Source organism: Schistocerca cancellata, chromosome 4 (genome assembly GCF_023864275.1).
Source record: "Schistocerca cancellata isolate TAMUIC-IGC-003103 chromosome 4, iqSchCanc2.1, whole genome shotgun sequence".
Lineage (NCBI taxonomy): Eukaryota > Metazoa > Arthropoda > Insecta > Orthoptera > Acrididae > Schistocerca > Schistocerca cancellata.
The window spans coordinates 202,255,631-202,268,417 of NC_064629.1; the positions used below are offsets into that span (position 1 = coordinate 202,255,631).

General features: G+C 45.1%; 1 pseudogene; it reads right to left on the reverse strand.

Moving 5' to 3' along the window:
• Positions 1 to 12,068: 12,068 nt before the first annotated feature.
• Positions 12,069 to 12,185, reverse strand: LOC126185969 (5S ribosomal RNA; annotated as a pseudogene).
• Positions 12,186 to 12,787: the final 602 nt, after the last annotated feature.

Genomic DNA, 12,787 nt, shown 5'->3' on the forward strand with positions numbered 1-12,787 from the left:
CGCTGCAAACCATCTGGACCCGAAACAAGATGCATGCAAGTGCCTAGTTGACGGACGATCTCGCCTCGTGCCCACCGTCTGCTGCAGCGAATAACCCTGTAAAAGACAATAACATGCGGCGCGAAGTGATACTTGTGGCCCTCCTGCGGCGCCGGATGCTGAGGAGGACGGAGTAGGTGGAGCAGTGTGCGATGGCGGCGGCCGCGAAGCAATTCCACCGGCGGTGGTCCATCTCAAGGGTGCGAACGATATGTGGCGCGAAACAGTGGCAATGGTGGCCGAGCGGTTCTAGGCACTACAGTCTGGAACTGCGCAACCGCTACGGTCGCAGGTTCGAATCCTGCCTCGGGCATGGATGTCTGTGATGTCCTTAGGTTAGTTAGGTTGAAGTAGTTCTAAGTTCTAGGGGACTGATGACCTCGGAAGTTAAGTCCCATAGTGCTCAGAGCCATTTTGAAACGTGCCCTTAGAAAAATTATACATGACTGGGCTTAAACTGACACACAAAATTTTTTAGCGCAACGCAATCTGACTTTCAATAATCCCTACAAGAGAATGGCCCTGACTAAATTAACCTATACGTTTCACAAATCACTTACCTCACAAAAATCTTCATTACTCGAACTACTACAATACAGCGAGCGCCACTACTGCCAGCTAAATAAAAGATTCAAACTACTGAAGGCACTAACCACTGATAGGCATAGTTAGCAAATGAAAGATTTTGATAGAGAACAAACAATGTATTTACCTTAAAAGTGTTCATATATATATATATATATATATATATATATATATATATATATGTGTGTGTGTGTGTGTGTGTGTGTGTGTGTGTGTGTCCATGATATCCAATATTACAAATTTACTGTCTCTGATGGACACACGTCCAGATCGTCCGCTCTCAAGATTCCGCCGTCTCTCTCCCCACATCCACCACTGCTGGCGGCTCACCTCCAACTGCGCAACGCTACGCGCTATTAACAGCGAACTGCCCAACACTACAATAGCAAATTCCAACAATGCCACCCAGCCACAGACTGCACACAGCACAGCCAGTGATTTTCATACAGATCGCTACGTGGCGTTGGCGTTACCAATATAAGAACCTGAACAGCCTACTTACAATTTGAGCCAGCCAGCCAAACAGTGGCAATGCTTGATCCCTGGTGTGTGCAGAGCGAAGTTGTCCATCTGCTGCTTGAATGTTCTGACAAAACATTCCGCTTCGCCGTTTGTGGACGGAACTGTGCACTAGTAAGATGCTGTAAGCCATTACATTCACACAATAATTGGAATTCATGTAACGTGGACTGAGGTCCGCATTTCAGGTAAACCTTCTAGACAAAAAATCGATGACAAAACCTGAATTGTGCTACGGGACGTTGTCGAGTTCATGGGCACACCAAAAGGGAACTTGTTATATGAGTCAACCGCAATTAACCAGCGAGTCTACGAAAAAGGTCCCACAAAGTCTTGCACACGTTGCCATGGCGATTGCGACTTAGGCCAAGCAGAGAACTTTTGTGAAGCAGCGGACTGATTTTCCGCACATGCGTGACACTGTGACGTCATCTGTTCTATTTGGGCGCCCATGCCATGCCAGTAACAGTGTCGACGCGCAACTCTTTCGTACGAACAATTTCCCACTGTCCTAGGTGAAGTAACTGCAACACATCTTTTTGCAAAACTTTAGGGATCAATGCACGTGATGCCCATTGTCATTTTGAACGAGAATCACACCTGTTTGTACAGTGAGGCTATGTCGACGTGCAAAGTATCGGCGCAGTACAGAGTTATTTATACTATTCAATAAGTGAGGCCAAGATGTGCGAATATAATTGAGCAAAATGTTCAGATCGGGATCAGGTTCCGTGGCCTGTGCCATTTTCTTATAGTTCAACGGGAAAGATTGAAGCAATTCAGAATCCTGAGCATCGATATGACAACAGGATGCAGCAGAAGCGTCAAAGTCCGTGTCAGAACCAATCTGAAGGCGTGGAAGTGCGTCCGCGTTACCATGTTGAGCTATCTGACGATACACAATCTCGTACGGGTATTGAGTCAACAACAAAGCCCATATTTGCAATTTTTGGGCAGTATGGACAGGAACCGGTTTCGTCGGCTGAAACAAAGACTGCAAAGGCTTTTGATCCGTAACTAAGTAGAATTTTCTGCCATGAAAATAGTGGTGGAATTTTGTGACGCCGTATACAAGAGCCAAAGCCTCTTTTTCAATTTGTGAAATGTAACACTGAGCTTTGGATAACACTTTTGATGCGAAAGCAATAGGTCTATCTTTATCACCAATTCTGTGCGAAAGCACTGCACCGATTCCATAAGAGGAAGAGTCAACTTTCAATACAAATGGTTTTTCAGGATCAAAGTGAACTAAGCATCGATCACTGAGCAATGTTGCTTTAAGTTTTTGAAAGGTACTTGGCACTCATTTGGCTCAACAAAGGGGACGTTCTTGCTGTCTCAACAAAGGGGACATTCTTGCGACGCAAGTGGTGCAATGGAGCTGCGATTTGTGCAGCATCCGGTATGGACTGAATATAATAGTTCATTTTTCCTAAAACTGACTGCAAATTTGTGATAGTACGAGGAACTAGCAAGTCTCGTATGGCTAACAAATGCGACTGCAAAGGATGTACACCTTGACTGTGTATGACATGACCAAGACACTGTAACTCTGTTTGCAGTCTACTCTTTAGTCCTGCATCAGCAGGTAAAGCAAGTACATTTGCAATATGTTCTTCGGGTGTACGACCTGCTACTACAATATCGTCCAGATAGTTTGAACAGTTTGGCACTTGTGCTGTCAGCTGTTCCAAACACCGTTGGAAAAAGGCGGGTGCGGAAGTACTGCCAAAACGCAAACGGATATGTTTAAATAAGCCCAAGTGAGTATTCACTACACACACTTTTTGAGATTCTTCATCGAGCGGTATTTGAAGATACGCACCGCGCAAATCAATTCTTTAAAAATAGCGCCAGTGCCTAATTTGTCCATAAGATCTATTGGCCATGGAAATGGATAACTATCAATGACTGTTTGTGGGTTGACTGTAGACTTGAAGTGTGGTGTCACCGCCAGCTAGGTGGTAGCTTTTAAATCGGCCGCGGTCCGCTAGTATAAGACGGACCCGCGTGTAGCCACTGTCAGTGATGGCAGACCGAGCGCCGCCACACGGCGGGTCTACTGAGACGGACTAGCACTCGCCCCAGTTGTACAGCAGACGTTGCTAGCGAAGCTACACTGACAAATACGCTCTCATTTGCCGAGACGATAGTTAGCATAGCCTTCAGCTACGTCATTTGCTACGACCTAGCAAGGCGCCATAGCATTTGATAATTATTATTGTGAAGCCTGTACAGTAACGAGAGATGTTCACCAATTGTGGTTTAAAGTTAAGTATTCTACCAGTTATTCTTGTTTTGCTAGTCTTATTTCTCTGACCTGTTCCAGACCTCACGCCAGCCTGCGTGAGCTTAATCGCGTGCCTTTCGGCTTCCTCCAAACTCCGTGAATTGGCTCCTGCCAATTCACAACATGAAGTCAACACAGAGGCGAATGCGACCTGAAGGTTTGGGGAGTAAACCCAGTGGACTTGCCCACTGACTAGCCGATATGGGCGCAATAACTCCGTTATCTTGCAATTCTTGAAATTCAGCAGCGACTTTGTCACGTAATACAATGGGAACAGTTCTGGCCCGGCAAAATTTTGGCTGAGCATTGTCTTTCAGTGTAATATGTGCAATAAAATTGTTAGCTTTGTCTAAACCTTCAGAAAAGAGTTCCGGGAATTCGTTGAGCAAGCTAGCTGCACTGTCTTTTGCATTGAATGCAAACGCTGACAACACATTGTCTTGAATGTTAAAGGCAAACACGTCAAAAGAATCAAGACCAAATATGTTCCCACACTTGCTCGCATATGCGAGCGATACATGGCAGGTAAAGTACATGTTCCGAGAACGGGAATGTCTTGTCCATTAAAAGCGGTCAGTTGCATACTAGTTGTAGACAGGTGTGGGAGCCTAACAGCTCATGTGTGTGACGATTGAGCAATGTGATGGAGGCACCCGTGTCCAACTAAAATTTCCCACATTTCCCACAAATAAGTAATGAACAAAAAGTTTGTTTGACATACCACTGACGAAACTGCACGTTTGATAGTTGCAGACGTACAATATACTGCATTAATGACATGGGCCTTATGATGAGATTTTTGTGAGTGCGCTGAATGCTGATTTTTGTTCCTTTGCAAAAATATGGACTGCACATGTCCTTTCCTACCAGCAGCGTAACTTTTAGCTTGTCGGGAGGTGCAGTCTTGACGTTTGTGCCGTGTATACCAGCGAGGGCAAGACTTAATTGCCGGCCATTGTGACCGAGCGGTTCTAGGCGCTTCAGTCCGGAACCACGCTGCTGCTACGGTCGCAGGTTCGAATCCTGCCTCGGGCATGGATATGTGTGATGTCCTTAGCTTATTTAGGTTTAAGCAGTTCTAAGTCTAGGGGACTAATGACTTCAGATGTTAAGTCACAGAGTGCTTAGAGCCATTTGAGCGAAGACTTAATTTTGTTTGCCTGTGTAGCCGCCTGTTTCGCGAACTGCTGTCGCGGCGTGGACAAGTGTTGTTTACGTGGTGTGGCTAGCGCACACCGCCGGTGCGGAATGGGGCGATCACAACGAAGGGACTCAACCCAACAAATAGCTGACTGCTCAAATGTATGAACCAACAAGGCACCAGAATCGTGTTGTTGTGGCCTTCAGTCCTGAGACTGGTTTGATGCAGCTCTCCATGCTACTCTATCCTGTGCAAGCTTCTTCATGTCTGAGTAACTACTGCAGCCTATACATCCTTCTGAATCTGCTTAGTGTACTCATCTCTTGGTCTCCCTCTACGATTTTTACCCTCCACGCTGCCCTCCAATGCTAAATTTGTGATCCCTTGATGCCTCAAAACATGTCCTACCAACCGATCCCTTCTTCTAGTCAAGTTGTGCCACAAACTTCTCTTCTCCCCAATTCTATTCAATACCTCCTCATTAGTTACATGATCTACCCACCTTATCTTCAGCATTCTTCTGCAGCACCACATTTCGAAAGCTTCTATTCTCTTCTTGTCCAAACTAGTTATCGTCCATGTTTCACTTCCATACATGGCTACACTCCATACAAATACTTTCAGAAACAACTTCCTGACACTTAAATCTATACTCGATGTTAACAGATTTCTCTTCTTCAGAAACGCTTTCCTTGCCATTGCCAGTCTACATTTTATACCCTCTCTACTTCGACCATCATCAGTTATTTTACTCATGTTACCCATATGAATGATAAAAGCCAGAAACAGCACAGATTGATGAATTTGTTCCCAAAGGTCTTCATGCCTGATAAGTTGCCTATACTAAGTATACACTTCTGTTGAAACGCATACTGAAGAGCTACTAGATACATCATGCCAGTCCCAAGAAGTCATGCGTGAGTCCACAGAGCTTCTTATAGCACCTAAATTAGACTTCCCACCTATCCTCTCTACATTCCATTATCCTCGTTTTGCTTTTGTTGATGTTCATCTTCCTCCTCCTTTCAAGACACTGTCCATTCCATTCAACTGCTCTTCCAAGTCCTTTGCTGTCTCTGACAGAATTACAATGTCATCGGCGAACCTTAAAGTTTTTATTTCTTCTGCATGGATTTTAATACCTACTCCGAATTTTTCTTTTGTTTCCTTTAGTGCTTGCTCAATATACAGATTGAATAACATCGGGGAGAGGCTACAACCCTGTCTCACTCCCTTCCCAACCACTGCTTCCCTTTCATGTCCCTCAACTCTTATAACTGCCATCTGCTTTCTGTACAAATTGTAAATACCCTTTCGCTACCTGTATTTTACCCCTGCCAACTTTAGAACTTGAAAGAGAGTATTCCAGTCAACATTGTCAAAAGCTTTCTCTAAGTCTACAAATGCTAGAACGTAGGTTTGCCTTTCCTTAATCTTTCTTCTAAGATAAGTCGTAAGGTCAGTATTGCCCCACGTGTTCCAATATTTCTACGGAATCCAAACTGATCTTCCCCGAGATCTGCTTCTACCATTTTTTCCATTCGCCTGTAAAGAATTCGCGTTAGTATTTTGCAGCTGTGACTTATTAAACTGATAGTTCAGAAATTTTCACATCTGTCAACACCTGTTTTTTTTTGGCATTGGAATTATTGGTTCAAATGGCTCTGAGCACTATGGGACTCAACTTCTGAGGTCATTAGTTCCCTAGAACTTAGAACTAGTTAAACCTAACTAACCTAAGGACATCACACACATCCATGGTCCGCAGCTCGTTGTCGTGTGGTAGCGTTCTCGCTTCCCGCGCCCGGGTTCCCGGGTTCGATTCCCGGCGGGGTCAGGAATTTTCTCTGCCTCGTGATGACTGGGTGTTGTGTGATGTCCTTAGGTTAGTTAGGTTTAAGTAGTTCTAAGTTATAGGGGACTGATGACCCTAGATGTTAAGTCCCATAGTGCTCAGAGCCATTTGAACACATCCATGCCCGAGGCTGGATTCGAACCTGCGACCGTAGCGGTCTCGCGGTTCCAGACTGCAGCGCCTAGAATCGCACGGCCACTTCGGCCGGCTTGGAATTATTATATTCTTCTTGAAGTCTGAGGGTATTTCACCTGTCTCATACATCTTGCTCACCAGGTGGTAGAGTTTTGTCAGGACTGGCTCTCCCAAGGCCGTCAGTAGTTCTAATGGAATGTTGTCTACTCCCGGGGCCTTGTTTCGACTCAGGTCTTTCAGTGCTCTGTCAAACTCTTCACGCAGTAACATATCTCCCATTTCATCTTCATCTACATCCTCCTCCATTTCCATAATATTGTCACCAAGTACATCGTCCTTGTATAGACCCTCTATATACTCCTTCCACCTTTCTGCTTTCCCTTCTTTGCTTAGAACTGGGTTTCCATCTAAGCTCTTGATATTCATACAAGTAGTTCTCTTTTCTCCAAAGGTCTCTTTAACTTTCCTGTAGGCAGTATCTATCTTACCCCTAGTCAGATAAGCCTCTACATCATTACATTTGTCCTCTAGCCATCCCTGCTTAGCCATTTTGCACTTCCTGACGATCTCATTTTTGAGACGTTTGTATTCCTTTTTGCCTCCTTCATTTATTCCATTTTTGTATTTTCTCCTTTCATCAATTAAATTCAATATTTCTTCTGTTACCCAAAGATTTCTAGTAGCCCTTGATTTTTTACCTACTTGATCCTCTGCTGCCTTCACTATTTCATCCCTCAAAGCTACCCATTCTTCTTCTACTGTATTTCTTTCCCCCATTCCTGTCAATTGTTCCCTTATGCTCTCCCTTAAACTCTGTACAACCTCTGGTTTAGTCAGTTTATCCAGGTCCCATTTCCTTAAATTCCCACCTTTTTACAGTTTCTTCAGTTGTAGTCTACAGTTCATACCCAATAGATTGTGGTCAGAGTCCACATCTGCCCCTGGAAATGTCTTACAATTTAAAACCTGGTTCCTAAATCTCTGTCTTACCATTATATAATCTGTCTCATACCTTCTAGTATCTTCTACCGGAATGGTACTGTTCTAATATTTGCACTACGTGCTGAAATGATGGATCTAACTGTTTCAAAATTTGTTCTCTGACTTTGATATCAGGCACATTGTACACGATCGCATCACGCAACATAATGTCTGAATATAAAGCACAGCAAGCACATTTAAATTTGTGTTTTCTTGTAATACCCTGCAAATCTGTTATCCACTCGCGATATATTTGTTCTGATCGTTTTTTGCAATTAAAGAATTGATACCTAGCTGGTACCACATTCACTTGTTGGTCATAATAGTTCGTTAGAGAGGCGATAACCTGTTCGTAATTAAGTTCACTCGGAGTGGCGCTCGCAAAAAGTTTGTTGCTGCGGCGGAACACTGCACTTCCTACCGTTGATAATAGATAGGAATTTACACAGTACCTGGAACATTGTGGGCGAGTAAATGTGCCTCAAATTGGGACAACCACTCGAGCCGTTTTTCTTCTAGTTCACTAACCTTTCGAAAAGGTGATATAGCAGCTGTAATCGGTGGTGCCGGTTCTGACGGGCGCGCAGCGTTGGCGAGTAGTTGTTGCACCGTGTTGAGAAGAGTCAAAATCTGAAACTGAAACAACTGCATTAGCTGTGCGGCATCTAAGGCTTGCGGCTGCGGCGCCTGAGCAGGGGCGGGTCAGGTGGGGGTGTCATATTGGAAGACACAAATGCAAAAAATATATATGGCAAGCAAGGTAAAGAATGACAAAATCAAAGAAATGTTCTGCAACGTGCACCTGAAAACACTGATTAGCAAAACTGACAAGAAACTGTTAAAATCAAAGCGAGCGCAACTGCAAAGTAAAGACAAAAGAGAATTAAGGCGCCTGCACATAAAAAAAACCAAGTCCGTGGCCGACAGGCACATACAGGGTGTTTCAAAAATGACCGGTGTATTTGAAACGGCAATAAAAACTAAACGAGCAGCGATAGAAATACACCGTTTGTTGCAATATGCTTGGGACAACAGTAAATTTTCAGGCGGACAAACTTTCGAAATTACAGTAGTTACAATTTTCAACAACAGATGGCGCTGCAAGTGATGTGAAAGATATAGAAGACAACGCAGTCTGTGGGTGCTCCATTCTGTACGTCGTCTTTCTGCTGTAAGCGTGTGCTGTTCACAACGTGCAAGTGTGCTGTAGACAACATGGTTTATTCCTTAGAACAGAATATTTTTCTGGTGTTGGAATTCCGCCGCCTAGAACACTGTGTTGTTGCAACAAGACGAAGTTTTCAACGGAGGTTTAATGTAACCAAAGGACCGAAAAGCGATACAATAAAGGATCTGTTTGAAAAATTTCAACGGACTGGGAACGTGACAGTTGAACGTGCTGGAAAGGTAGGGCGACCGCGTATGGCAACCACAGAGGGCAACGCGCAGCTAGTGCAGCAGGTGATCCAACAGCGGCCTCGGGTTTCCGTTCGCCGTGTTGCAGCTGCGGTCCAAATGACGCCAACGTCCACGTATCGTCTCATGCGCCAGAGTTTACACCTCTATCCATACAAAATTCAAACGCGGCAACCCCTCAGCGCCGCTACCATTGCTGCACGAGAGACATTCGCTAACGATATAGTGCACAGGATTGATGACGGCGATATGCATGTGGGCAGCATTTGGTTTACTGACAAAGCTTATTTTTACCTGGACGGCTTCGTCAATAAACAGAACTGGCGCATATGGGGAACCGAAAAGCCCCATGTTGCAGTCCCATCGTCCCTGCATCCTCAAAAAGTACTGGTCTGGGCCGCCATTTCTTCCAAAGGAATCATTGGCCCATTTTTCAGATCCGAAACGATTACTGCATCACGCTATCTGGACATTCGTCGTGAATTTGTGGCGGTACAAACTGCCTTAGACGACACTGCGAACACCTCGTGGTTTATGCAAGATGGTGCCCGGCCACATCGCACGGCCGACGTCTTTAATTTCCTGAATGAATATTTCGATGATCGTGTGATTGCTTTGGGCTATCCGAAACATACAGGAGGCGGCGTGGATTGGCCTCCCTATTCGCCAGACATGAACCCCTGTGACTTCTTTCTGTGGGGACACTTGAAAGACCAGGTGTACCGCCAGAATCCAGAAACAATTGAACAGCTGAAGCAGTACATCTCATCTGCATGTGAAGCCATTCCGCCAGACACGTTGTCAAAGGTTTCGGGTAATTTCATTCAGAGACTACGCCATATTATTGCTACGCATGGTGGATATGTGGAAAATATCGTACTATAGAGTTTCCCAGACCGCAGCGCCATCTGTTGTTGAAAATTGTAACTACTGTAATTTCGAAAGTTTGTCTGCCTGAAAATGTACTGTTGTCCCAAGCATATTGCAACAAACGGTGTATTTCTATCGCTGCTCGTTTAGTTTTTATTGCCGTTTCAAATATACCGGTCATTTTTGAAACACCCTGTAGTTCCGCGATAAGACTCGTTAGTCGTTGCTAATAGGGTGCCTACGGGATGCAGCGTTCTCGGAATGCTATACAACAGTTCAGTCAAATAACATTAGTAAGTTTATTTCCAGAAAGTTAATTGAGAATACTTAACTTGACTATAGCAAACGTCACTAGCGAGAAACGAGATGAGAACAATACAGTCTGACAGCGAAGCACTGAACACGTTGCACACTCGGGCCGATCTAAACGGGCGAGTCTAGCAGGAGCTGGGTATATACACTACTGGCCATAAAAATTACTACACCACGAAGATGACGTGCTACAGACGCGAAATTTAACCGACAGAAAGAAGATGCTGTGATATGCAAATGATTAGCTTTTCAGAGCATTCACACAAGGTTGGCGCCGGTGGCGACACCTACAACGTGCTGACATGAGGAAAGTTTCCAATCGATTTCTCATACACAAACAGCAGTTGACCGGCGTTGCCTGGTGAAACGTTGTTGTGATGCCTCGAGTAAGGAGGTGAAATGCATACAATCACGTTTCCGACTTTGATAAAGGTCGGATTGTAGCCTATCGCGACATTGCTACTCGCATTGGTCGAGATCCAATGACTGTTAGCAGAATATGGAATCGGTGGGTTCAGGAGGGTAATACGGAACGCCGTACTGAATCCCAACGGCCTCGTATCACTAGCAGTCGAGATGACAGGCGTCTTATCCACATGGCTGTAACGGATCGTGCAGCCTCGTCTCGCTCCCTGAGTCAACAGGTGGGGACGTTTGCAAGACAACAACCATCTGCACGAACAGTTCGACGACGTTTGCAGCAGCATGGACTATCAGCTCGGAGACCATGGCTGCTGTTACCCTTGACGCTGCAGCACGGACAGGAGCGCCTGCGATGGTGTACTCAACGACGAACCTGGTGCACGAATGGCAAAACGTCATTTTTTCGGATGAATCCAGGTTCTGTTTACAGCATCATTATGGTCGAATCCGTGTTTGGCTACATCGCGGTGAACGCACATTGGAAGCGTGTATTCGTCATCGCCATACTGGTGTATCACCTGGCGTGATAGTATGGGGTGCCATTGGTTACACGTCTCGGTCACCTCTTGTTCGCATTGACGGCACTTTGAACAGTGGACGTTACATTTCAGATGTGTTACGACCCCCGGCTCTACCCTTCATTCGATCCCTGCAAACCCTACATTTCAGCAGGATAACGCACGACCGCATGTCGCAGGTCCTGTACGTGCCTTTCTGGATACTGAAAATGTTCGACTGCTGCCCTGGCCAGTACATTCTCCAGATCTATCACCAATTGAAAACATCTGGTCAATGATGGCTGAGCAACTGTCTTGTCACAACACGCCAGTCACTACTCTTGATGAACTGTGGTATCGTGTTGAAGCTGCATGGGCAGTTCTAGTATAATATATTTGTCCAATGAATACCCGTTTATCATCTGCATTTCTTCATGGTGTAGCAATTTTAATGGCCAGTAGTGTATTTACTTGTTTCACGCCTGTTGCGGCGCTGTCCGATTCCTCGCACCATTGGCCGCACTTTGTTCACCGCCTTTTCTGCTCTTGCGTGCCACCTCTTCGTTCCGGTCTTTGTGGTTACGCTGGGACACACTACACCGTATTAGGCAGATGTACCAGTTTCTTTGGCTCTTCAATGTGTATTCTGAGAACATGCAGAGCTACTAAATGGTTCAGTGATGTTGGCATCCTCCTGGTTAAAATGCTCCGAAGGTAAAATAGTTCTCTATTCAAATCACCACTTGGCGACCTCTTCAGGACGATGTTATCATTAGAAATAAAATGAACTGACGCATGGAAAAAGCACTCCGTCTTCAGGCCACAAGCGGCCCATCGGGACAATCCGACCGCCGTGTCATCCTCATTGAGGATGCGGATAGGAGGGGCGTGTGGCCACCACACCGCTCTCCCAGTCGTTATGATGGTTTTCTTTGACCGGAGCCGCTACTGTTCGGTCGAGTAGCTCCTCAATTGGCATCACAAGGCTGAGTGCACCTCGAAAAATGGCAACAGCGCATGGTGGCTGGATGGTCACCCATCCACGTGCTGGCCATGCCCAACAGCGCTTAACTTCGGTGATCTCACGGGAACCGGTGTATCCACTGCGGCAAGGCCGTTGCGAGGCATGGAATGATAGGTCCCTTAATGGTGTAGGTTGGTTGGAAAACTTGGAAACGGTAATGTATAGATTAAAATTAGATATAGCAGGAACTAGCTAAGCACAGTGGCAGGAAGAACAAAATTTCTGATTAGGTGTCTATAGGGTTATCAACATAAAATGAAATAGGGGTAACGCAGGAGTAGGTCCAGCAATGGACAAGAAAATAAGGACACAGATGTGCTAAGGAAGCAGAATTAGGATTTAATGTCCCACTGACGATGAGGTCATTGGAGACGCAGCACAGGCTGAAGTTGGGAAGGGAGTGAATGGAAAACGGCCATGTTCTTTTCAAAGGAACCATGCAAACCTGTAGAAACATGCATAACTACAGGAGCAGCTGTATGCACATTAAGATCTCAGATGGCAAAACAGTACTAGGCAAAGATGAGAAGGTTGATTTGTGGAAAGAGCATGCAGAATGGCTATATAAAGAGGAAAAACGTAATGACAACATTATACAAAGAGAAATTGGATGAAGATGAGATGGGTGATGCAACAGTATGGAATTAATTTGACAAAGGACTGAAACACATAAATCTAAACTAGGCTACTGGAGTAGACG